The 27,518-nt window shown below is 34.0% G+C and overlaps 2 long non-coding RNA genes across 18 annotated transcripts in view; both read right to left on the reverse strand.

Annotated features, from left to right (window-relative positions):
* The window catches only part of LOC137488661 (uncharacterized), a 332,037-nt gene extending 322,377 nt beyond the window's left edge, over positions 1–9,660 (reverse strand). For 8 of the 11 annotated variants that reach the window (XR_015518519.1, XR_015518518.1, XR_015518520.1 and 5 more), the window contains exons 1-2: positions 8,858–9,067; positions 4,843–4,928 (exon numbers count right to left, since the gene is read on the reverse strand). This is a non-coding gene — a long non-coding RNA (uncharacterized LOC137488661). Of the gene's footprint in view, positions 1–4,842; positions 4,929–8,857 lie in introns of all 11 variants that reach the window. The other 3 variants (XR_015518527.1, XR_015518525.1, XR_015518528.1) reach the window with 1 other exon arrangement.
* An 8,934-nt stretch (positions 9,661–18,594) lies between these two features.
* The window catches only part of LOC141379295 (uncharacterized), an 85,134-nt gene continuing 76,210 nt past the window's right edge, over positions 18,595–27,518 (reverse strand). For 3 of the 7 annotated variants that reach the window (XR_015518543.1, XR_015518542.1, XR_015518539.1), the window contains one exon: positions 19,842–20,828. This is a non-coding gene — a long non-coding RNA (uncharacterized LOC141379295). Of the gene's footprint in view, positions 20,829–27,518 lie in introns of all 7 variants that reach the window. The other 4 variants (XR_015518538.1, XR_015518537.1, XR_015518541.1 and 1 more) reach the window with 3 other exon arrangements.

Below are 27,518 nucleotides of genomic sequence, written 5' to 3' on the forward strand. Positions count from 1 at the left end.
CGGGAACACACACACACACACTGTATTTTTTGACGGTAGACACGTGAACTAGGAGAACGTTTTTCTTGTATTACTGACGGGCTTGAACCACATCTGACAGATTAAAACGGCTTTAACAGACACATTTCTAAGTTGTGTGTCACAAAAACACTCTGTAATATATTAAAAATGCTATTAAAACCCATTTTCGGAGTGCAAATTACCAGTTGTAAACGCTGTAAACGGAAGTTTTTAGCATTCTACCGGAAGAAGCTGGTCGCTATGGCGCCCACCATGCAGCAGCCATGAAAAAGATCTATACACACACATTTTTTTTTTTAAACTTTTAATCTGCTCCAAGAGGCCCGCGGCAATGTCCTCCTTTTCTGTTTCCTTAAGCTGCAAGTCTTTGTTTTACAAATGATATAGATCCTTAAGAACTGTATGCTTCTCATGCTCTAAGAGGAGTGTCATTCATGTCTTTTCAGGTGCACTCGATCAGAAGACAATTACCTGTGATAGGGTCCACGTACTTTTGGAAGCATATTTTAACATATATATCACAAAATACCTAAAAATTATTCGAAGTCATTTTTTTCATGCATCACTCTGTAGTATTCACAAACAAGATAATTAAATAACTTAAACTCAAAATAATGTTCCTTGTTAATTTATTTGACAAGTAACTTTGTACTGGTGTAGGATAACAATTTTCTAACATTCAAGTACATCAAGGCACATTGTTTCACCTGTAAACTTTAACAGATAGGCCTACAGTGGAGGTCAATTTGTTTTGCGTTCCCATTCATTTAAACTAATGTTTCAGAATTTTTTAACAGTGTTTCCTAAAAAGAATTATTATTCTGGAGTCATAATAAGTCCTATTTCTTATTGTTTATTCCGTGAATAAAAGCTATTTTTAATTTAAATAAAAATAAGGTCAGTATTACTAGCCTCCTTAAGAAATAATTACTTTATATTTCTGATATACTAAACAAAAAAGTTACAAAATAATTTGACTAATTATTTCAACTTTCGTAGTTAACTAAGTCTTTAAATGACACTTCAATCTTAATTAAAGACTTAAAGGGACTTTGTCAGAATACACCTGTCTTGCAAAATAACTAGTAAAATGTTCTGCACTGACTGTCACCAAGGGGAAGATAAAAAAGTAGATATTAGAAACGAGTTAGTTAAACTATTATGTTTAAAAATGTGTTGTAAATAAATCATGTGTTAAAGACGAAAATCAAAAATGAATGAAGGCAAAACTAAACCAGTTGAATATGACTTACATGAGCGTGACTGAAAACTACATTTGATCAATGTGTTACATCTGTTCTTTGGTACTTGCCGACTGTTTGTAAATTCAAGACTGCATTTCCTAACGTAAAACTATGCACACGAGATTTCTGATTAATAATGGTCTCTGCATAGCTGAGGACTTACTATATTAAAAGTGTTAAAATCGCTATTGAAAACAGAAGTCTAATACCATCAACCATGGACATTTTGATAGTGTTTCACAACATGAACATGACTGAAGTTTAATCTTTTTATTACCCGAGTCAATTTGGGCGTTAATTTCTGAAGAATGCAGGCAACTGATGCGCACAGCACCGTCACAGAGAGAGCAAGAGCCGCGAAGGCAGAGGAAGCGAGTGCCCGAGGGAGCGATTGCACGTGACACCTAGAGCACGCGAGAGAGGCATTCCTTTGCCTTTTTGAGCCCACAAATGTGTCATTAAGTTTGACGTGTTTCCCCCTTACACGCAACTTTTGTAAAGCACGTTGCTGTATCAGAATCCTTGCTTGTAAAATACGCTTTAGAATGCTTAATCTAAACAAATTTGATGAACGCGATCGTGCATGTTGATCGCAAGTGTGTCGCTCTCGCTCACCGAAAACCAGGCTGAATGCACTGTACTGCACGCGTTACGTGCGTCCGTTCCCTAGCGACAATAACAAATGCCTGACATTGCCTGACCATATTCCTTGTTTAGAATTAAATGTTTAGAGATGCCTTTGATGCACCTCTTTGATGCTTCTTACGTTGTTGTCGCAGCACCAGTGGCACCGAAATTAGGCACTGAAATTCAAATGCTGATTTGATCCGGTACATACCGGTTACAAAGGTACCGGTGCTATAATGGCACCAGGTTTTGGTAACCAAACCTAGTTAACATGGATGTTGAAAAAACACACGCTGCTCATGCTCTGCTTACGCTTGTGGCGTGAAACAAGAGTTACTGCATCTGTATACATTCTTTTTATTCTAGGTTGAAAATATCATGACATCACTAAAAAGGTTCAGATTTCCTGCATTTGTTAAAGATATTTCAGAATATATTTGAGTTTTTCCATGAGTGTGAAGCTGAATTTAAACCAGAAAATAAAAATAAAAAATCTAATTCCAGTTTCTACCCAGTCAATCATATTATCTCAAATCATGTGTCTAAAGACCCCGAAGAAAAACAACATGTTTTACAAAAACACAGTCCAAAATCCTTCACTATAGACACGTCTGAATAGACAAACACGATTTTAACCATCTAAACCCACCAAACTTTGACCCTATGAGTGCCAATGTATCACATGGCCATTTCTTCCTGTGTGGTTCTGTCTGGTCCCGAGGTTAAAGGTCACATAAGAAGGGGATCTGAATAATGGCTATGAGGGAGGCCAAAAATGACTAGAGAAAATAGAGGGAGGTATTTCACAAAGCCTCCGTTTGTTAGTCATTCAAGGAAGAAAAGAAAGAAAGGATTTTGTCCATTTAAAGGCCTTCAATGGGAGTATTTGCTCTGCAACTTATGAACACACAACAGCAGGTCCAGCAAGATGACAAATGTTATCTTACACATAGTGACATAACCGGAAACAGCACCAGCACATGCACTGCGATTCTGCCAACCGATAAGACGATGACAACACAGGACAGGAATTTAGCTTGAGATGTAAAAGGTCAGATGGGCACACACATAAAATAAAAACAGAGAGACTCACACAGGGCTTTACAGTCCCAACAAACACGCCTGGAGGAAGAGCAGAGCTTCAATTAAATCAGATCAGGCTAAGCTGAGCTGGAGGAAAAGCCCAAAACCAAATCATCTCAACCTTCCAATCCAAGTCATTCAGCTCATTGCTAAACACAGATCGCCAACAGTGCTCCTGGCTACAGCATTCTCTCTGATAAAAGGCCATTAGCATACTTCTAACAAACAGAGTGAACAGAAAAAGGCTAGTGCTAGTTATATTATTAAACAATACATAAAAAAATATTATATTATTAAACAATGCATAAAATAAATACTAATATATATATATATATATATATATATATATATATATATAAATTTTTATATATATAAATATATCAACTGAAAAAATACAGTAAACCCTGATAATAACAATACAATACAATTAAATAGAATAATAAATAAATAAGCAATAAATCTTTAAAACCTCCTTTAAGACATTTTAATCTGTTTTTAATCATTTTATTATCTGTTGTTTTTTAATTCTTAAACTTGTTTCTTTTATTCTTGTTTATGTAAAGAACTTTGAATTGCCAATGTGAATTGAATTGCCTATGTGAATAAACTTGCTTTGCCTTGTCTTGCTGAATAAATAAATATATTTATTTGATGTGCAATTATTAAATGGCCCTAAATAGGGTTGCTCGATTAATCAAAAAGTTTCATCAAAATATTCAGAATCTATAATCGATCAAATGTTTCCAGGTCGATTTTTTCCACTTTGAGCAACATCTGATCTCTGGTCAGGTAGGACAATGGACCCATTTTTGAGCCCTACTTTGCACTACATTGACGATAATTAGAAACTATAAATATCCCTCACTACATTACACCACCACCTGCAGCCTGGACCGTTGATAAGACAGGATGGATCCATGCTTTCAGGTTGTTGATGCCAAATTCTGACTCTAGCATCTGAATGTCACAGCAGAAATTGCAACTCATCAGACCAGGCAATGTTTTTTTTTAATCTTTCGCAGTTCAATTTTGGTGAGCCTGTGTGAATTGTAGCCTCCGTTTCCTGATCTTAGCTAACAGGAGTTGCACCTAGTGTGGTCTTCTGCTGCTGTAGCCCATCCGCCTCAATGTTCGACGTGTTGTGCATTCAGAGATGCCTTTCTGCGTACCTTGGTTGTAATGAGTGGTTATTTGAGCTACTGTTGCCTTTCTATGAGCTCGAACAATGTTTGACCATTCTCCTCAGCCATTTAGCATCAACAAGACATTTGCACCCACAGAACTGCTGCTCACTGGATATTTTCTCTTTTTCAGACCATTCTCTGTAAACCCTAGAGATGGTTGTGCATGAAAATCACAGTAGATCAGCAGTTTCTGAAATACTCAGACCAGTTTGTCTGGCACCAACAACCATGCCACGTTTAAAGTCATTATAATCAGCTTTCTTCCCCATTCTGATGCTCTGTTTGAACTGCAGTAGACCGTCTTGACCATGTCTACATGCTTGGGGTGCTTACACTGGAGTGCTGCCATGTGATTGGCTGAAGAGAAATTTGCTTTAGCGAGTAGTTGGACAGGTGTACCTAAAAAGTGGCCAGTGAGTGTAGTTAATATATCAAAACCTGATTTTATTATAAGCATACACACCTATTAAGTCCTTACTTTTACCAAGCTAGAAGCAAGTGTTCTCTTACCTCCAGTGCTATCATATGTTCCCCCTCACCTCAAGCATGCATACTTGCATTTCAAGCACACAGTAAAGCAGCACTCCCAGTGTGCACTGGGAGTCTCAGATGGCTTTATGAGAGATGGTTAACCTTCCTCAGCCTGTGCCTATGACAGCTGTCAGCTTTGAAAAGACACCAACCTTTCATTTCACACAAGGGAACAGAGCCGGTGAGCGAGGATGGCCTCTCTTTCCTGGATCTCAGATGGAGGACACTCCAGCAGCCCCTGCATTATATAAGAACAGAGTGGTTTCATATTAGCCCCCTGACTTTGAGCGCATGAACTGATGGAATATTAAAGAAGTGCAAGGGAGACAGGGCACGATACATGTGTAGTTGCTTTCTATAGACCTGCAGGTTTGAATTTGTACCCTCAATACATGATGAGCCTTTAACTCCGCTTCAATGGAAAAACTGTCTTACTTGATAAAAGGTAACAATGTCAAGAAAGCATGTTTAGGTTAAAAAGAAAACCACAGAATATTACTGCAAAAATGTGACATGAAATGAAAATTGCAAGCAACGTTTTTCCCCTATTGTGACATATATCAAAGCGAAATTACTTACTGAAAACAAATGTATAGAAGAACTTTTATTAATAAATCGTTTAAAAGGAATACTGCAAAATGGATCCATAAAATAAGAATTTGCCATATCATGTCTATTAAAAAACAAAACTTTCAATATTTATTTATACATTTAGTACTTTTTAGACACACTATTAAAATCACAATTAAACACTTATGACTTAAGATCTCAAAAGCAAAACAGTGTAACTATTTTAGAATTAAATTCAGTTTCTTAAGTAAATTATTTAGTTTTGAGGATGTTTAGATATTTTCACTGAAATAAAATGCAAAATTGATTTTTATAACATTAATGTGTAAACTAGTATAGTATAAATATAAATGCCACATAATGGATTATACTTTTTTTATCATTTAAAATGTTTATTTTACTTATTTCTATATGGTAAAATTGTATTTTATGAATTGAATTTATTATTATTTTCATTTTTGTGAATAATGTATATTAATACATATTGTATTATCATTCATTTTATTTCATTTTCTTTTATAAAATATTTAAAGGTTGCATTTTAATTAAAATTTTATATTTTAAGCACTGTATGGTTGTCCCGATACTATAAATTCATGATAGTATACCAGCTGAAGTATCACAACACCAAGTAGTATTGTGATACTGTATTAATTCATTCATAAATTTTCCTTCGGCTTAGTCCCTTACTATATATATATATATATATATATATATATATATATATATATATATATATATATATATATATATATCAGTGGTTGCCACAGCGAAATGAACCGCCAACTATTCCAGCATATGTTTTACGCAGTGGATGCCCTTCCAATTACAAACCAGTACTGGTATACACAAATACACTCACATTCACACACATACACTACGGTCAATTTAGTTTATTCAATTCACCTATAGCAAAAGCCACGAGTGCCAGAGCACCCAGAAGCTACCCACACCAACACAGGGAGAACATGCAAACTCCACACAGAAACAGCAACTGGTCCAGTCGGGATTTGAACAAGCAACTTTCTTGCTGTGAGGCAACAGTGCTAACCACTGAGTCACTGTGCAGCCTCTTACAGTATAAGTTCATAATTCAAATCATTGAAATGAAGCAAATTGTGAGAAATACTATATTTTTTTATCAGAGATGTCCAAAGTAGGGCCCCCGGGCCAAAGTTAGCCCATTGTAACCTTTGATTTGGCCCACCATTTCATCTTAAAAGAGAGTAAGAAGAATAGAAAGAGTTGGGGTAATTTCTAGTTTGAAATAGACTATACCTTGAAAACGGTTATCATCCCATGCCTTGTTCAATTAAATGAATCTGATTTTTAAATTAATCTGATTAAATGTAAATAATGTCACTCGACGGATAGAGGAACATGCAGAAAACATGGGTGAACAAATCAAGGCAAAAACAAGTGTAACTCCATTCTGTTATAAATGAGACTGTTTTTGTTTTTACTGTCAGATGTTCATAATACATTTTTTTTTTAAATATACCGTATGGGTTAATACAGTAAAAAGTAATGTTTTCTAGTTATTTTAAATATCATAAAATAAACTAGGAAATTACCCATGGCATCTATATTTACCTTTGGTCCACTATAGCCTCAATAACATTTTGTTTCCAGCCACCCCTGTTTTATATGTTATAATAGATACATGTAATTAATAATTCCCTTACTATTAAAAAAGTATTATCAGACATTGTTTTATTTGTTTATTGTGACTCTTTTTTTTTGTTATTGCATATATATATACATTTTTGTATATAATTGTGTTTTTGAAACAAATAAAGACAGCAGACGACAATATTTTACTTGATCTATTTAGCCTGACATGTTTACTGCTCCAAAATATTCTCAAAATAAAATATTTTGTGTTCAAAGGGGGAAAAGTTTTAGTTTTTTTTTTACCTAGACGTTTAAAAAAGAACATATTTTAGAGCACTAATCACAATACTGTGAAATCGTAATATTTTATTCAAGGTTATCATACTGTTAGAATCTTATACCGGCCGATGGCTAAATCATTCCACATGTAACATTAACTATTAGAACCGTTAATGATGATACTACTGTTTAAAAACTACAGTAGCACTACCAGTATTTTGAAGCCATAGTATGATAGTACCGGTAAATCATGCAACCCTAAAGCACTGTTTATCATATGGAAATTTTTGCAAATATACTTGCTCAAAATAAGACATTGAATCCCATAATGTTTTTTTTTTTTATCTAATGTAAACAATCTTTATTCTAACAATGTTTAGATACTTTTAACTCAGAAAAACTCTCAATTAAGCTGACTTTTTTCAGATAAAACAATTCTACAAAAGTAGAAGAATAAATACCACTTATAACAGTTTTAAAGCATTCAAATAAGGATCTATTTAAAAATTAGTACTTGTGCTTTCAAAAGTTTCTTTATCTCAAACATTTTCTTTCTCTGTTCGACAGCACATCCCATATACTCATGTAAAGTTAATGTCTCAAACACTCACAATGCAGCCACCAGAGACCTGTGCATTCGACAGAGAGATCGCTCCCTTTCCTTCTTTTATTAAAGTCTGCATGCATAACATGGAGGCTCAGGATGCATCCAACCCCCTCTCAATATCTGTGTCTCCCCGAGTCTGTCCCGAGCCTCCTCACATATTCTTTTAATCTCTGCTTGGTGCTGTTATAATTGTTTCATGTTCCTTTCATGATTTGTAACTAAGACCCAGAACGGTTGCAACACAGACGAGTCCAGTGACAGCTCACACTGAGATCCAAACCGTGTACGACGGGCACGGTTGATGTGTCTGGGTTACAAGACTGATGAAAGACCTGAAACTTTAGAGTGATGTACAGTATGTCAGTACGCCTTTGCCTGATATAATATGAGTGGCATCAGGTTTCTGCTCTCATGTGCTCTTCACTCCAGAAGAACTACTGTCCTTTCACTTTATTACTTATTTTAGTTCTGTTTTCATTGTATGGAGAAGAGCCCTTGGCTGCATTATACAATAAGGTTGTATAGATTACAACTACACTTTGTAAGTTTTGGCCTTCAGGCGCTAAGTAATTAGCAACTTCTGAAAGAACAGCTATTCTACTCTCTACAAAAACATTAACCACGGAATTATTATAGTATGTGTGTATATATATATATATATATATATATATATATATATATATATATATATATATATATATATATATATATTGCTGTAGGTGTTTTTAAAGATGACAGGTGTCATGTTTGCATAAAGATTTGCTCATTAGTCTTGTGTAAGCTTCTTTTTAATAACTATTAGAGCATTTTAAAAATACAGATAACGTTACTACTAAGCCAACATTTATGACAAATTCCCTTACAGTTATAATTAGGAGTTTAATGTAACGTTACCAGCCGTATAACAGATGCTTGTTTACATTTTACATTTACAATATGTCCTGTCAAAAATATTAATACATTTTCCATTTTACCTCACTATAAAAATATAGGCTTCAATAATGTGATGTTTTAGCAAAATATTATTAGTGTCAAAAATATGAATCAGGTTGCAGGATGAAGTAAAGTTAGGATCTGTAACTTAGGGAGGAACATACCTGTTGAGCGATGTCAGCTTTAGGTTAAACTGCCATGTCACGTTATTTCATAAAGGCTGAGGTTCAAACCTGTGCACAGCGAGTTAGACTGCTACGTGAAGTTTAATATTTCCTAAGCTAAATCTTCAATCGTGTGCAAATTTCGCGAATTATTCCGAGGTTAAGATAAACAGTCGACGATGAAAAACGTCGTTTTATAATGTGATCCATTCATACGAAACGCCAGATGGCGCTGTTAATGGCAGCGAAGGACATAAACGCGCTGTTTGAAAACAAACGGACACGCACGTGGTGGGTTTCAGAATAAATAGTTATGTTATTTTCTGATTTGAAAGTATTTCCTTTTACATTATATATGACATCAACTTAATTATAATGTTTCATATATAGATTTATTTTTATATTTAAATCTCATATTAACTCCATCAAAAATTACACCAACCTACCCACCTTTAGAAATATTTTAGCAATTATTTACATTTCTCCATCAAATAAGAACAACTTACGTTTTCTACGAAGTGAGATGCTGCACAAATAATTACCTAGTTTTCTTTCTCATTGTATGCCTGTGCTATGAAAAGCTGTTTCCTGTAACTGGGTGCTAAAGATGCATGCTTGCTGTACAGTTGCCTTCATTATATAAATGCTGAAACATCTCTGATCCCTCTTATTTAATGCTGATTAAACACACAGGCTCTTGCGGGTGTCTGCGCTAATCCCCATGACAAAATATGAATGCTAAAACCCTTCCGGTTAGGCGATGCATTCTGTGATCATGCAAACAGCTACTCAAGCAGACAACTGAAAGCCGAAACACACCGCTCGCTGTAGTAGATTGGTAGAGTCTCATCCAGAGTGCAGTTGTTTATTCTGCCTCCTACTGGCTCTTGTACTGAACTACAGCTGCTGCATCTGCAAACTGAGGACTTTGATTGACAGCTTTCAGCCAGATGCGTGAGTTCATCCACTGATGACGAGAGAGAAGCCTTATAGTGTTGCACAACTGCTCAGTCAATACTTATCAAAACAATAAGCAAACATACGCTCATCAAAAAAGTCAAGGCAGGATAAGAAGAGTGCATGAAATGCAGTGCGCAGGTCTGTTATAGTTGTATAGCATTGTAAAATACATTTTTTTAATTTATTTTATTTTATTTAGTTTATTTATTTATTATTATTTCTTTATTTATTTATATAAAGTCCTTTATATGAGGACCTGTAGTAGTATCTTAGTCCCTTTAATAATCAGGGGTTGCCACAGCATGTTTTACACAGTGGTTGCCCCTCTAAATATATATATATATATATATATATATATATATATATATATATATATATATATATATATATATATATATATATATATATATTTTTTTTTTTTTGTAGAATTTATTTTAATTCCTATCATCTACATTCACATTTGATTATGCATATATTTGCAATATTTAGTTGCATATTAATGGTTTTACATATTAAACAACTTATATGTATGATACTTTTATTATATTTTATTTTTTATTTCCCATTTGTACTTCTGTAACATTTTTGTGAAAGTGTTGTGAAATGTTTGGCAAAAAAAATAGATCTTAAAAATCTATGAAATAAATGGAAAAAATGCATTTGCACAAAAATAAACTTAAAAAGCATTATTAAAAAATGTATTTGATGTTTTATATTTACTGAAAATAAATTGACATTTTGGATAAAGCAAAACCGCTTTAAATAGTTCTTGAAGGAATACATTTGACACTGTTAAGGTACAAAGTGTCTTGTCACTGTAGTGGTACCGGTTCATGGATCAGATTTGTACCTTTGATGAAGGTTTAATATTGCATCTGACTGCAGGTTTTAAAAACCAAAGGTACATTTTGGTTTCCCATGGTACAAATCATGTCCTTAAAAGTTACAAACTGGTACGAATTTGTTTCTTTGTCTAGTTCGGTTCTATATACTGCATGTGTATGTGTATATATATATATATATATATATATATATATATATATATATATATATATATGTGTGTGTGTGTGTGTGTGTGTGTGTGTGTGTTCGTGTATGTATATAACAGTTTTTGATTAAAAAAAAAACATTATATATATATATATATATATATACATATATATATATATATATATATATATATATATATATATATATATATATATATATATATACATATATATATACATACACACACACATACACATTTATTTTAATATTTAGTACAAGTTTTTTTTTATTTTTAACATATTATTTTCGAAGTCAATTTAATATTTTAAGGTATTATTTGTTATTATTTTATAATTTATTTAATTTTATATTTTATTTACTAAAGGAAATACCATAAATTTAACTAAATTCACGTATTTATGCATTTCATTCCACTGTGCTGACCTAGAAGAATTAAAGATTTTATTTATTTAGAATATTTCAATATGTTATTTATTATTTCATATTATTTTATTTCAAGAAATTTGCTTAATCTCTAGAGCTGTAATATATATATAAAAAAATTCAAAAATAATTAAATTAAATGATTTAATTATTTTTGGCCACTTTCTATCCATAAGTAATCCATATAAACTAGAATAACCAATAAATGAATGTTTGTAATTTCATCATGATAATACCATTCACTTTCTTTCTTTTATTTTTATTTTTCTGTATTTTTGAGTTTTTCATTTTGTATTTCTGTTCTTTCATTTTTTATTTGTCTTTTCTGTATTTCAAATTTTTCATTTTGTATTTCTTTCCTTCCTCCTTTCTACACACAGTGGCAATAAAACTGAATTTAATGAAGTACCTTTTGGTGTTTCACCTAAATACCACAGTACTGTATATCCATCCAATAGCATGGTTTTACAGCCTGACAGCCTCATTCTTGAGCGACTCAGAGCAGAGCGACTGGCAGGTGCAACGAATACAAGGTGAAGGAGGGCTGTTTAATGGGACGTCTGTGAGGCAGAAGGAACATCTGTGGTCATTAGACTGCATACAAAAGGAGACCCCCCCCCCCTTATTCACACAGTCTCGGGGGCTCTTTGGACGATGGGGTTTAGAAGCGCACCCTCCCTAATTCAAGGCTTTCAGCAGCAATCATCATTAACATTTCAGTATCCGCGTGTGTTTTCTGTTCACCCCCCAACAGAAAGTGAAAGAGGTGACGCACTAAAGAGTCTTTTAGTGATTTGGTGGCTCGTCAAGTGTATTAATTGATCATAAATTATGCAAAGTCCATGCCAGGATCTTTAATAGGCGTGCTAAAATTCAGAATAAAATCTAACAGCTTTTGGAAGGATAGTTAGGGTGCAAATGGCTATGGATAAACATTTTACACAGACTTAAAACCGTCTGATCTAAAAGGCTTGTTACTTGTTATTATTTCTGTGCCACGTATTATTATTATTATTATGATTATTATTTTTATTATTAGAAGTAGTAGTATTATTAATATTAATATTAACATTATCATCACCATCATTATTATGATTATCATCATCATTATTATTATTATTATTATTATTATTATTATTCATGTTGTAGTTGTTGTTATTATTATTATCATTATCATTATTATGATTATCATCATTATTATTTTATTATTATTGATGTTGTTATTATCATTGTTATCATCATTATGATCATTATTATTATGATTATTATTATTATCATCATAATCATCATCATTATTATTATTAATGTTGTTGATGTTATTGTTATTGTTATTGTTATTATTATTATCGTCATCATCAATATCATTATTATGATCATTATTTTGATTATCATCATCATTATTATTATTAATGTTGTTGTTATCATCATCATCATCATCATCATCATTATTATTGTTGTTGTTATTATTATCGTCATAATCATCATTATTATTATGATTATCATCATCAATATTATTATTATCAATGTTGTTGTTGTTATTATTACAATTATTATTATTGATGTTGTTATTTTTATTTGTATTATTAACGTCATCATCATTATTATTATTATCATTATTATTATTATTATTATTATTATTATTATTATTATCGTAATTTCTTGTCGGCTTAGTCCCTTCATCATTTATCGGGGTCACCACAGCGGAATGAACCGCCAACTTATCCAACACGTTTTGGATGCCCTTCCTGCCACAACCCATCTCTAGGAAACATCCACACACACACACACACACTATGGACAATTTAGCCAACCCAATTCACCTGTACCGCTTGTCTTTGGACTTTAGCGTCATTATCTAATTATCGTCATCATCATTATTATTATTAGTAGTAGTAGTAGTAGGAGTAGTATTAGTGATGCTACGATCGATTGGCTGGGAATCGGTGTTGGCCAATAATTCGGGCGAAAATCACTTTTTATTAATTGATCGGTACTCGCTTATTAGACGATGATATGAACCAATCGCAAGTGTTCCTTTACAGGTTTACTAGCAGAGAAACATGCATTTTAACTTCCTAAATATCAAATTTGATATCAAATATCATTTTAAAATTTCGTCATTGAATTATTCTTCCATCATTTACATTGTCAGTCATTTTTCTTAACAAATTCTTTATCTGTTTTATCTATTATTTTCTGTAAAGCTGTTTCTGACCATGACGTGTTTAGGGATTATATGCAACATCCTTCATTTATTCTTTTAGGACTGGAGAGATCTTCACTTACTTGAAGGTAAAATGTGCTTAATGCAGTTTTAAAGTTATATAAAGCTCATAGCATCAAAATTGGTACTCTTTATCAGCTGATTACCATGACATGGGATCGGTACTCAGCCACGGCTCCAAAAATCCTGATCGGAGCATCCCTGATTATTTTTATTATTATAAGTAGTAGTAGTAGTAGTAAAACAAACTAGGGCTGGGCGATAAGCAAAAATACAATCTCTACATAATTATCTTTTTATTATTTTTAAAATAATTATTTCCATATTGAACGATTACGATACATATTTCAATATAAGCTATTAATGTTTCCAGATTTAAGAGTACCCCAATAACAACTGAATCCACAAATATTAGAGGGTCCATTAAACGGCATAACATATTTTCATCCGATACATTTTCAGTGGCTGAAAATTGGGTACATCTCTAATATCAATATGCTTTCAGACTCCCATTGTACAATTCTGCTGTGTGATTAGCTCCTAGCTTAATGCAGAATTAAAAAGTCCAGAGCTTATTATTGTTATTGACATAAATTTTATCGGAATTTGATATATTGTTTATCAACCCAGCTCTAGAACAAACTGTATATGAAAATGTATGTTTTAAATAGTTTAATTTATTTTTATGACTTTTGGTCACTACATACAATTATTTCCATTCTCATAAACTCCTTTAATTTTAATAACTTAAATATTAAAAGGTTAAAACACAACTGCTTGAAATTATATTTCTAAGGAGAGGAAGAAATAATGTTTCTGTTTTATGTTTTGATATTTTTGATTGGTTTAATTTATTTAGTTTAATTGTTAAGTCGAATATCTTGCGTATACAGCGTTGTAGACTTGAGTCTTGGATCCCTAGGAGCAGATTATGCTTTGTTTTGCAAGTTACATAAAAATAATATTGTAACCTAAAGTTTGTTTATTTATTTATTTAAGAAATTATTTAAAGCAGTTTTATATTGTGGAAGGCTTTATTTATTTATGTAGTTAATTATTAATTTTATTAAAATTTAATCTCAAGAAGATAATTCAAGTTTATTAATACTTTAACATTAATTCATTCATTCATTTTCTTTTCAGCTTAGTCCCTTGATTAATCTGGGGTTGCCACAGTGGCATGAACCGCCAACTTATCCAGCATATATTTTAAACAGCGGATGCCCTTTTAGCTGCAACCCCTCAATGGTAAACACCCATACACTCACATTCACACACATTAACGGACAATTTAGCCTATTCACCTATAGCTCATGTCTTTGGACTTGTGGGGGAAACCGGAGCACCCAGCAAGCGAACACAGGGAGAACATGCCAACTGACCCAGCTGAGGCTTGAACAATGTGACCTTCTTGCTGTGAGGCAACAGCGCTACCCACTGCGCCACTGCGTCACCTTACTTAAACATTTTATATTATACTTTTACCAATTTAATTTCATTTTATATATTCTTCAATTAATCTTAAGAAGTCCTGTTTTTTCTCAAATGTAAAAGATAATACCAGTAGATGTTTTTTTGTTTCCCTGCTCAGGCTGTGGTATATTATAGACGGTGGATCAGCCTATATAAGATATGACGTGTGACCATGACTGCACTTCCAGTCGTCTCTGAAAACACTCTAATGAAAAGAGATTAGCTTTATCAATATTTATCAGAGCGGTTTTACCTTCCCCCAGCCAGAGCGCAGAAATGGCCACGTCTCACCTGAGAGAATCAAACATCTCATTTTAAAGGTTGCATAAATATCATATATAGCGGATGACACTGGGATGCTTCAATACCACATAAACAGTGACTTTATGATTTTATTAATCAGAAGGGGACTGCATAAGAAGTTATATAGCAATGAAAATTGGATATAACAGATAGCATAAAGGTTCTAACATACACACATATACATGTCAGTAACTCTTTCCTGCAGTTAAAAGCCTATTTTCCTGGAGTAGTTACATTTTTTCAGAATAACAGTAATCACTCTACAGTATTTTATTTTATTTTATATCTCAGCCCAGAGTATGCAGAATGCAGAGTTTTATTGATTACTCTTAATCTTTATTTCTTATATTCATTTTTTTATTTTGTCTTTTTAGAGCTGTTTGGATTTTATATATTTTGGCTTAATTTAATTGAACATTTTTTGTTTTTTATTTACAATTTTTTATATATATATCTTAGCCTAGAATGTGCAGAATGCAGATTTATTGATTACTTAATCTTTATTTTTTATATTGATTTCATAATTTTGTTTTATTTCTCACTTAATTATTTAAGTGAATTCCAATTACCTAAACTAGATGGTATATATTTATATATTTATAATATATATTTTAGTTTAATTTAATTTAATTGAACTTTTTTATTTTATTTATTTATTTACTTATTAACTACATATTCATTTATAATTTAATTACTTATTTAATTATAATTTATCATATATATATTTAATAGAATTTCAATATCTAAACTAGATGGATTTGATGTATATATTTAAATTTTATTTTATTTTATTTTCGGCCCTTTATTAATCTGGCGTCACCACAGCGAAATGAACCACCAACTTATCCAGCATACGTTCTCCGCATTCTAGTTGTTTGACACAATATATTGTCTGGGTTGGCCATGAAAATCATGACTCGAAAAATTGGATTTTTCAAATTTTTTTAAAAATGTATAATTTCTGATACAATATATTTATTTAAATTGACAAAAAAAGGCATCAAAATCACCTTGTTTAACTGTAAAGTTGTTATTGTTGTCAAGGCAGAGATCAATATCATTCATTCATTTTCCTTAGGCTTAGTCCCTTTATCAATCTGGAGTTGCCACAGTGGAATGAACTGCCAACTTATCCAACATATGTTTTACGCAGCGGATGCCCTTTCCAGCTGCAACCTATCACTGGGAAACACCCATACACTCTTATTCACACACGTACACTACAGGCAATTTAGTTTATCCAATTTACCTACAGCGCATGTTTTTCGACTTGTGTGGAAAACCAGAGCATTTGGAGGAAACCCGCACGAACACGGGGAGAACATGCAAACTCCACACAGAAATGCTAACTGACCCAGCCGAGGCTTGAACCAGCGATCTTCTTGCTGTGAGGTGAACATGCTACCCATTGCACCACCATGTGCCACATATATCTCAGCTCAGAATTACTTAATATTTATTTCTTAAATTCCTTTTATTAATTAGAGTAGGGGGTCACCAAACTTGTTCCTGGAGGGTCGGTGTCATGCAGATTTTAGCTCCAACCCTAATGAAACACACCTGAACACCTAATCAAGGTCTTAGGTATACTTGTAACACCCAGGCAAGTGTGTTGAGGCAAGTTTAGATTTAAAACTTTATTTCTTGACTAACTACGTAATTATTTAATTTCATTTTCATTTCCTTATATATTTAATTGAATTTCGTTTATTTATTCATTGTAATTTATATTTTTATTTATATACCTCACTGCTTTATTACTTATGTGTATTTATTATATTGTTTTAGATTCATCATGTAATTATTGCTTTATTGCTATTATTTCTTTCTTTTCTTTATCAGTTCAGGCAGTGGTGAGCTCGGCATGCTGAGAATGATGATTGTCTCCTTCAGATTCATGTGTGGCCTTTTCTCAAATCAAATTACTGCTTTGTGCCTGAGAAAAGCTTCACGACTTTCTGGGAAGCGGCTGAAGGTCTGCTTAAAGAGAAATATGAACACGTCTCATATTAAAGTGTGATATTTGTGAGCGGAGGCTATTACAGTGGACAGCAGCTCTGATCGCTGACACGTGAATATGATTAGCCTGGAACCGCATGCAGATCATCACAGACATGAGGAGAAACCATCAGTATATTTACATTATCAGCTGCAGAATGAGCAACAGCGTTACAGTCAAACACAAACTGGGACTTAAAGGGGACCCATTATGCACCAGAAGACCACACTGGGTGCCACTCCTGTCAGCTAGAAACAGGAATCTGAGGCTACAATTCGCACAGGCTCACCAAAATTAAACAATAGAGGATTGGAAAAACGTGGTCTGTTGAGTCTAGTTTCTTGAACATGACAATGAGTTTACTGTACTCAAATGGCCTCCACGGTAACCAGATCTCAATCTAATTGAGCACTTTTGGGATGTGGTAGAATGGAAGACTCGCATAATGGATGTGCAGCCAACAAATCTGCAGCAAATGCATGATGCCATCATGTCAATATGGACCGAAATCTCTGAGGAATAGTTCCAGTGCCTTGTTGAATCTATACCACGAAGGATTGAGGCAGTTCTGGAGGCAAAAGGGGCCCAACCCAGTAATAGTAAGGTGTACCTAATAAAGTGGCCGGTGAGTGTATATAGTAGTCAACATTTTAAGTGAACACATTTTTTTTTTCACAATTGACCTCAGACAAGATTAGACGTTGTTTAACATTTCTAGGACAAGTTTGATGAAAGGATTTGATCCACTTCAATATTTTCAATATCATCACATTCAATTTCTTGATTCCCATAATAATGCAAAATAACAATAAAAAATGAATCTAAAACATAAAACATTTCGAATTATTACAAGAATAATAAGAAAATGGCCGCAGTGGTGCAGCGCTGTCGCCTCACAGCAAGAAGGTTGCTGGTTCGAGCCTCGGCTGTGTCAGTTGGCATTTCTGTGTGGAATTTGTATGTTCTCCCCGTGTTCGTGTGGGATTCCTCCGGGTGCTCCGGTTTCCCCAACAGTTCAAAGACATGCGCTATAGGTGAATTTAATAAGCTAAATTGACTGTAGTGTATGTGTGAATGAGAGTGTATGGGTGTTTCCCAGTGATGGGTTGCAGCTGGAAGAGCATCCACTGCGTGAAACATATGCCCGATAAGTTGGCGGTTCACACCACTGTAGTGAATTTTAATGAATGAATGAACGAATAATAGGAAAACCTGGAAACTCTAATGTTTTCTTTTATATTTATTATGTATATTGTATATTTAGTGCCATTTTTAAAAAAACTTTATATAACTATTTTGGAATTAGCTTAAATAATTAACTTTTTATACTGTTTTATTTTTTTTCTCTAAAGTAATTAAAAATAAAAAAACATACAGCCATTTTCACCATCACCATTTTCACAAACATATAAACAATTGTTTTCAGCATATAGATTTTTACTTTTACCACTGAAACTCAAAGCATAAAGAGGACAGAACGTTTAAGTTATTTTTATTTTATACACTGATGAACGGGACAAAATAAATCTCAAAAACAGGAATGACGAAACGACAGCTTGAAAAACAAAACTGTGAGATGTCCTTGCAGCAGCTGTCTATATCTTCAATGAAGACCTAAAGTGAATGAGATCAAAAAGAGCCTATATTATTAGACATCGCTCACATCTGTCAGTTTTGCTTCTGTCATCCTTCATTCCACTGTCTGATGGCTTTTAAAAACACCTCAGTCATTCATATGAAAGTCATAACCAGCCGGTGGATAAAATAATGAAGCATTTTTTTTAAACTCTGAACCAACAAACTCTAATGTAGAGCTAAAGTGAGTCATACAGAAAATTATTAGCAGTATGTGTCAGTTATGAAAGATGTTTGACAATTATTTTAGATGCATGTCAATCTATAAAAAAACCTGTAGCATATGGTTTATTTATCATAAACGTTTCAGGAAACAGTTTGTGCTAAAAGTTTAAAAAGCACTTTAGGTTGTGCACAGCTTTAAAAAAAAGCCTTATTATGACTTTTTGTCTATCGAGTGACTAAGTTTTGTATTACTAGCATTCACTTCTGATTGTGTACATCATCATGATAAATGACTTGCTGGATCCCATTTCTAAGTCACTTTGAATAAATATGTCTGAGGGTATAAGGGTATATTTTTAGCAATAGCAAAACAAACAAACAAACAAACAAACAAACAAACAAACAAACAAACAAACAAACAAACAAACAAACAAACAAACAAACAAATAAATAAATAAATAAACAAACAAACAAACAAACAAACAAAACAATTCAAATTCAAAACAATTTGCACAGGCTCATCAAAATTAGACCATAAAAAATTGCCATTGTTGGGCAAGCTTCTTGAAAAATGTAGTGAGCTAAGCTATTAGCTACTCTACTTAAAATGTATCTTAACTACACTAAAAGCTACTCTCTTGGAAATGGAGCAAGCTAAGCTAAAATCTACTTGGCAAAAGTAGCTAAAGCTACATTTACGCTATTTTTGCAATTTTCATTTTTAAGTCAAAGCAACTTAAATCCAAGTCAATCATATCTTAGTGATCAATAAAACTTTCAATAAAACATATGAGGCTTTAATGTTCAGTTTAATTATTTACTGTAAATAATATGCTGTACTAAACAGAAAAAATTATAGTATATAACAGCACAAACAAAAAAATCCAATAAAACCAGGTGTTACACCATTAAAATACTATAACAAGGGGCATCATAACGCAACGCAACACAACATGGGACATCATAACACAACACTGATCTCTTAACTACTCTCCCTCAGTCATCTTTCAATCAAGCAAGTTTCTCGTAACAGCACATTGATTGTTTGTTGACGTCTTCAACTAGAGCGAGAAGTGGCAGTAACGCGCCAAAAAGTTTGTTGTTGACCACCATAAAACAGGAAGAAGAAATCATCATTCTCACCATCATATGGATTTACGACAAGACATTGACCTCACAATTGCTTGAATGTCGGTGCCGTCACTTATAGGTCCGTGATCGGTAAATGTAGCTTGTGTGGACGCTACTACACTGCTTGCTTAAAATAATAGCTTCACTACAGAAAAGCTATTTGATTTAGAAAATACCGACGCTACCGCCAAGCTTCTGAGAAATGTAGTTAAGCTAGTAGCATCAATACTTGTTTTTCTTGATCTTTAATTGTTAACAATTTCCAATAGAATCTACAGTAACTTGACTCAATTCAGTTTGTTTATTTCTATAGCGCTTTTACAATGTAGAGTTTCAGTTCAGTTCAGTTTCAGAAAAAAACCCTTAGAGAAACCTGGCTTAGTTGGGCACAAGAATGCTGGACCTCCATCGTGAAGAAGCTGCAGGTGTGAGTAGGTCACTGGCGGGTGTTCAGGTTGGCCCATGGGATCAATGCGGAGGCTCGTTTGTTACTGTGGTCTTTCAGAAATCAGTCTCATGCTCTCCTCTCCTCCATGACCGTCATAGCATCTGCTTAAGATACGGCCTGATCCAGCATTATGGATACCTTGGCATCATCTCTTTACATCAATGGAGCTGCACAGTGGAAGCAGCTTGCCAGTAACGTACTGTAAATCAATAACAGCAAAAAATTACCATATTTACATATATAGCACCATTTATCTTGCTGTATATGTATTTACAGAATTGTATGTACAGTAGATCTTTACTGCAAAATATAGTCAATTTTGAAAATATAGTAACACACTGCATAAATGTCCTACAGTAAAATGCAGTTCATATTACAGTTAAATACTACAGAATTTATAAAAATCGTTTAGATTACTGTGTAGATTTTTGAACCCTCAGATTACAGATTTTCAATTTTCCAATCCTAACAAATCATGCATTTAAAATGATGTATACATCCTAATTTAAAATAAAAAAGACACTTAAAAAAAGTTTACAATAAACGGCAATACTAGGGCTTTTTCTGAAACATGGGACCAATTTAGAATTTTCTTTTCTGAGCATTTCAGTATCTCTACAAACTGTCAATCTAAATCTTAGGACCTTTCAAATGCAAAGCAAATGAAATTAAGTACATTGTAAAAAATATGTGAGGATTAATGTTTGTAATATTGCGTTATCAAGGTATATGTGTATTCTGCAGAGGTGTTTTATTTTTTAATTTATTGATTTCATTTTTTTTTCTTTTTCTCTAAGATAAATGTAATTTCATCTTGTTTAAAGGCTAGGGGTAGAAATAATATTTGTTCAAATTTCTCAGTAAAATTACTTTGTTATATCTGTAAAAGTAGAATAAACAGATGACACTTATGACAGATGACGGATTTTGTGGCCCTGGGTCATTTTTAATTAGTAAATATTGTTTCATTAATATAGTTACAAAATTAGTCTGCATGAGCTGGAAGTTGTTGAGACTTTCATTTCAGTATGTTGATAAACTTCCAACTGAAACAGTATATTGAGTAGGGGACGGGACCTTCCTTTTGCGCATCATTCCATCATAGCAAACTAACATTAGGAGGGGCATGGTGAGAAAATTGTGGCTAAAGCTGGCAAACTAACGTGAAGAAAGAAAGATCACCACTCTAAAACACAAAAGTAAAAGATCAGACCATGACTGAAGATTACCATTCATTAATTTTCCTTTGGCTTAGTCCCTTTATTTATCAGGGGTCGCCACAGCGGAATGAATTGCCAACTTATCCAGCATATGTTTTATGTAGCGCATGCCCTTCCAGCTGCAACCCAGTACTGGGAAACACCCATACACTCACATTCATTCACACATATACATTATGGCCAATTTAGTTTATTCAATTTACTTATAGCGCATGTGTTTGGACTGTGGGGGAAACCGGAGCACCCGGAGGAAACTCACACTAACATGGGGAGAACATGCAAATTCCACACAGAAATGCCAACTGGGCTCGAACCAGCGACCTTCTTGCTGTGAGGCGACAGTGCTAGCCAGTTACCCACCATGCCGCCTTGAAGTTTACCAAAACAAACATTTTTATTTCAGTGGATTAACTTGCAAGGATTAATTGTTTTCCTAAAAAATAACAATGTGCGCTAACAAACTAAACATGGTAAATACGGATTTCACACAGGCTTTTCCATTTGATTCAGGCAGATTCCATTTGATTTCAGGTTGTAAATAAAGGAGTATTCATCAGACACACAACCAGGGGCGCCCCCAAGGGGTGGCCAGGGGTGGCCACGGTTACCCTCAGTGTAAACTCTGGCCACAACTGTGGCCACCCCAATATGATTTTGTTGTTGATATTATTAATTTAGATGTATTTGCGTAAATTCACAATAAATTCAATAAATAAATAAATAAATAGCAGCCACTAAATTTTTGTTAACTGACTGGTGCCACTGAAATAGCTCATTTACTGCCCCTCCCCCTCCCGGATCGTCTTTGACAGCATGCACACACCTTCAATAGACAGCAATGGCAATTTAATATTAACCTTAAGGTACATCAATAAAAGATAGAAGCTGTATTAATAATATTGTGGCTCAAAAAGGAATATGGATAAATTATCATTTTAGAGTCTGTATAGTGAATGTGTGTGTGTATATAGTAATGCCTTTTGTTCATTTGTTTGTTTTATTAATTAATCCATTAATCTTCATTAATTTTAGACAGGGCATATACCATATACTATACAATAAAAGTATGTGAAAAATAACTGAAAAGATATTTATATGAAAAGTGCTTTAAAACTAAACATTGATTTTTTTATTTTTTTTTAAATAATTTTTTTTAGGAATAAATTGCAATATTTCAAGAGCAATTAATTAAATGAATTAAAGCTACATTATTATATTTACCGGAAACAAAAATATAACATTACACTAAATTAATTCATAATTTTTTTTGTGCGCCAGCCCAAGATTTGATGCGGCCGGTTGTGGCCCCCCCTAAAAAAATTTTCTAGGGGAGCCACTGCACACAACATCATAAGAGGTTAATATTAGGTTAGATTTAGGTCACCAGTATCTAAGGACAGTGCTATTTTGACACCCGATTACAATGTAAAACTACGATATTTTGTTGATTTTAGGTTGTGTTGGAAAGTTAACAAAATCCAACGTCAAAAGAACCAATCAACGTCATATTGATGTCAAATACTGACATTTCTTCATCAGGTATGGCCACCAAAATCCGCCGTCTGATAAATATATTCAGTAATACAGGTAATGTCCACACAACTTCAAGCTATAACATCATTAGAAGTTGATATTTAGTTGTTTTTAGGTTGCACTGGAAAGTAACTAAAATGCAACGTCTGTCCAATGTTAGACATTGACATCGGCCTGGCGTTGGTTTCTGACGTCAACCTGATATCATTTTCAAACAAAATGCAACGTCCCATGACGTTGGGGTAACATCAGTCTGACATTATGTTGACATCCTGTGCCTGCTGGGGTAAACTCAGATTTGTCACACTTGTAATCAAATCATACACTGTGAATCTTAACTCCAGAAACACAATCTGTGTCATTCTAAACCACTTTCTAGATTTCTTCACATCCTACAAGAACCACAGGACCACAAGTTGAGCCGCTCGCAATCTCTGCTGAAGTGCCTATTAACTATTAATGGGAGTAACAACTGTCACTGAAATCACTGAAACAAGAGCCACTCCTCTTCGCTAATCACGTTGAAGATGTCAGTAAGAGTCTGCATCGAGGGTCAGAGGTTAGATATGCCAGTCGCTCCAGCAGATCCAGAGCAATTATGAGCAGCCTGCTTTAACCTAGTGACCTGCTTAGGCTCAGCGGACAGCTGGGATATATTGGGAATAAGTCAAAGCCATCATTTCTGTAAGCAGAAGAGAAATGATGGAACATAATTGACATGGAAACACCCCAAATGCCTCTGGGGCAACCCTGGAGAAGGTTCTGCCTGGGACCCGATGACGTGAGAGAAGAAACCGAGGCCTATCCAGACACCAAAGGCCAGCCCAATCTATTTCAATCAAGAGGGAATGTTTCACTTTTTATTACTTTTTCAATTCTCTCATTCCGATCAGCCTGGCCCAGATAACAGTACTATTAGCCCCTTAGATCAATGTGTTTTTATTTTCCCTGCCCCTTCTTCCCCCTAATGCAACCCCCTCCCTCGACCCGTATTGGGTATCGGAAAACCAAATTACTTTATCTCTTCTCCCTTGGGAAGCCTGCCAAGGAAAAGTTGATTTGCAGCTACACAATGGTAGTCCTTATCCTCTCATCTTCACCACCCTCTTTCTCTCATTCTCCTGTTCCTTCTCTCTCTCTCTCTCTCTCTCTCTCTCTCTCTCTCTTTCGTTTCATCTCTTTTTGTGGAGCCAATCAAACTACAATGAAAGAGGAAGAGGGAAAAGATGAAGACAAAAAATAATTACAGTTCTAGCTGATGAGAGCAAGTGGAATCCCCGCAGTTTAAGAGGGGGATCACGGGTGAATGTGGACTCGGTGCCCCCAACCAGCACCGCTTCACTTTATCTTCCAGAATTACAGCCATTTATCAGTCTGCGCAGAAAACTGTCAGCCCATTACATGCGCTTCATTCAGGCAGAGGGGGGCGTCCCGTCAGTAGCCCTTCTAATGGATGCAGCAGCGGCCATGACTGAGGGTCACGGAGGACGTTCATTAGAAAACTGTAACTTGGCTAATCGCAGCTCACTTAACACCGCATCACGGATGAGTGCCCGCCAATGACACAAAAAGGGCTCCATTGTGTAGTCCAGTTTAGGTAAACAGTGCTAATGCGCAGCCAGGAAAATAGATGACCGGAGACACAGGGCACTTTGGGAGACAATTGCGAGCGCTAATTCCTGCATCACGGCTATTATTCTACGAGTTTAGTTGGGATCCCTCATCATAATAGAGGGAAACAAGGTCTCTCTTGTAGCCCACTTTTACATGGTTATCTCTGTCGGTTGTTGTGAGAACAGCTTGTAGGTCGTGTACAGTAGCAGAGTGTTGGAGGTAAACATGATTAGGCAGGTTTAATGAGAGTTCTGGCAAGACTGCAGTTTTACCATCCTTTATACTAGAAAAGGCTTGGTTTTTTAAGTGTACATTCAGTCACGGTGCGGTGGTCTGTGTCAAATGAACTGGCTTGGGTATGTGATTTTTCTACACAACCATCTTTAAAGTTTACAAAGAATAAACATGGGTTATCTCTGAACACACAACACATCAAAATAGGGCTGCACAATATATCGTTTCAGCATCGATATCGCAATGCGCAAATGTGCATAAGTCACATCGCAGGATCTGCAATGTCAAGTTGGTATTGTAATTATCCAGAAAACACACTTCAGTACAAAGTTTAAAAGGTTTTATTAAGGTGTAGAATTATGTATGATTTCAAGCGAATTGAGGGAAAATTATAAAATTTATTAACAATCAATTTACAAAGATCCATTGTATTTAATTACTCCTTTAATGAAGACTATAGTAGTCAACAATTGAGACAGAAAAGCAAAATGTTTTTTTTCATAATTGTCTTTATAACTGAAAGGATGTTGTTGAATTGTTTTATGGCAACATTGATGCAAGGTTTGAGCCACTTCAAATGTTGACTACAGTTTCAAGTGTTATTTTACTTTTGATTAGTTAATTTGTGTACCTCAATACATTTAGATCCTCAAAATAAATAAATAAAGCACAGTTTATTTTAATTTCTATCTTTATTTTAAACTTTAATTTTGTATTAATTTATTCTTGTGATTTGCTTATAATTGTAATTCATCACAATTCATGTAAAATTATCAATTTATTCCAAATTGTCATCTTGCAAAATTGTATTCATATCGCAATATACAGTTAAAATCAGAATTATTCACCCACCTTTGATTTTTTTTTTCTTTTTTAAATATTTCGCAAATTTTGTTAAAGAGCATGCAAGGACATTTTCACATTATATCTGATTATATTTTTTCTTCTGAAGAAAGTCTTATTTGTTTTATTTCAGTTAGAATGTAAGCAGTTTAAAAAAATGTAAAAGCCATTTTAAGGTCAAAATTATTAATCCCTTTAAGCTATATATTTTTTTGACTGTCTACAGAACAAACTATCTTTATGCAATAACTTTCCTAATTACCCTAACCTGCCTAGTTAACCTAATCAACCTAGTTAGGCCTTTAAATGTCATTTTAAGCTGTATAGAAGTGTCTTGGAAAATATCTAGTCAAATATTATGTACTGTCATCATGGCAAAGATAAAATAAATTAGTTATTAAAAATGAGTTATTAAAATTATCATGTTTAGAAATATGTTTAAAAAAATCTTCTCTCCATTAAGCAGAAATTGGGAAAAAATAAACAGGGGGGCTAATAATTCTGACTTCATCTGTATATGTCACAGAAAAACAAAATATCATGTCATTTTTTTTCCAATATCATGCAGCCCTACATCAAACCTTAAAGCAGAAGCGTTCCAGTAGCAGAAGATGAGCACCACCAGTGACAGTTCTGTCAGCTAACAACACCAAACTGGAGATACAATTAACACAGGCTCACCAACACTGAACAACAAAAGTAAAGGGAAAAATGCTGATGAATTTTGACCAGTGTTAATTTTTTTAATGGAAATAAGGGTGGAAAATGTTTGTTGCCTATATCTTGACACAAACAGAAACTCAGTATCCTCTGCGCTAGTAACATGACAGAAATTTATGAATTGCACACTCTGATTCGCTTATTTAATAAATGAACAGTGCATTATTGTTGATGGAAAAGATGAGAATAAATGTAGTCTACCAAACTACATTTTTATTATGATCTGATATGCATTGCACTTTTCATTCATTAGATGAGCGGATTGGAGCGGGCACATTCAGTCATGTTACGTTATGAAGTTAACACGGATTTTGGTTTCTGCTTCAAAATTTGCATGGTAGAGTCAGAATTTGATTTAAGCAACATCAAAGCACTGATCCATCCTACATTGTGTCGACAATTTAGACTGCAGGTGGTGTAATGTTGTGGAGAATATTTTATTTGCACACTTTGGTCCCCTTTGTACCAACTGAGTATTGTTTAAACACCCCAGCCACATCCATCTGAGTATATTACTGATCATGTCCAACATAAACATTTCATGTTCAAGCAGCATAACATCCCAAACTCTCAGAAGAACAAAAGCGATCACTGGGCTGGTACCTTTTCAAATGACACAAGTTTGTACTTCAAGTTACATATTTTTAGCACCTAAAAAGTACTATTATGTTCCTCATGAAACATTAAAGGTCCCGTGAAGTGAAGATGTTTGAAGTAATCTCACC

The sequence above is a fragment of the Danio rerio genome, chromosome 20 (genome assembly GCF_052040795.2).
Source record: "Danio rerio strain M-AB ecotype USA chromosome 20, GRCz13ab, whole genome shotgun sequence".
Classification (NCBI taxonomy): Eukaryota; Metazoa; Chordata; class Actinopteri; order Cypriniformes; family Danionidae; genus Danio; species Danio rerio.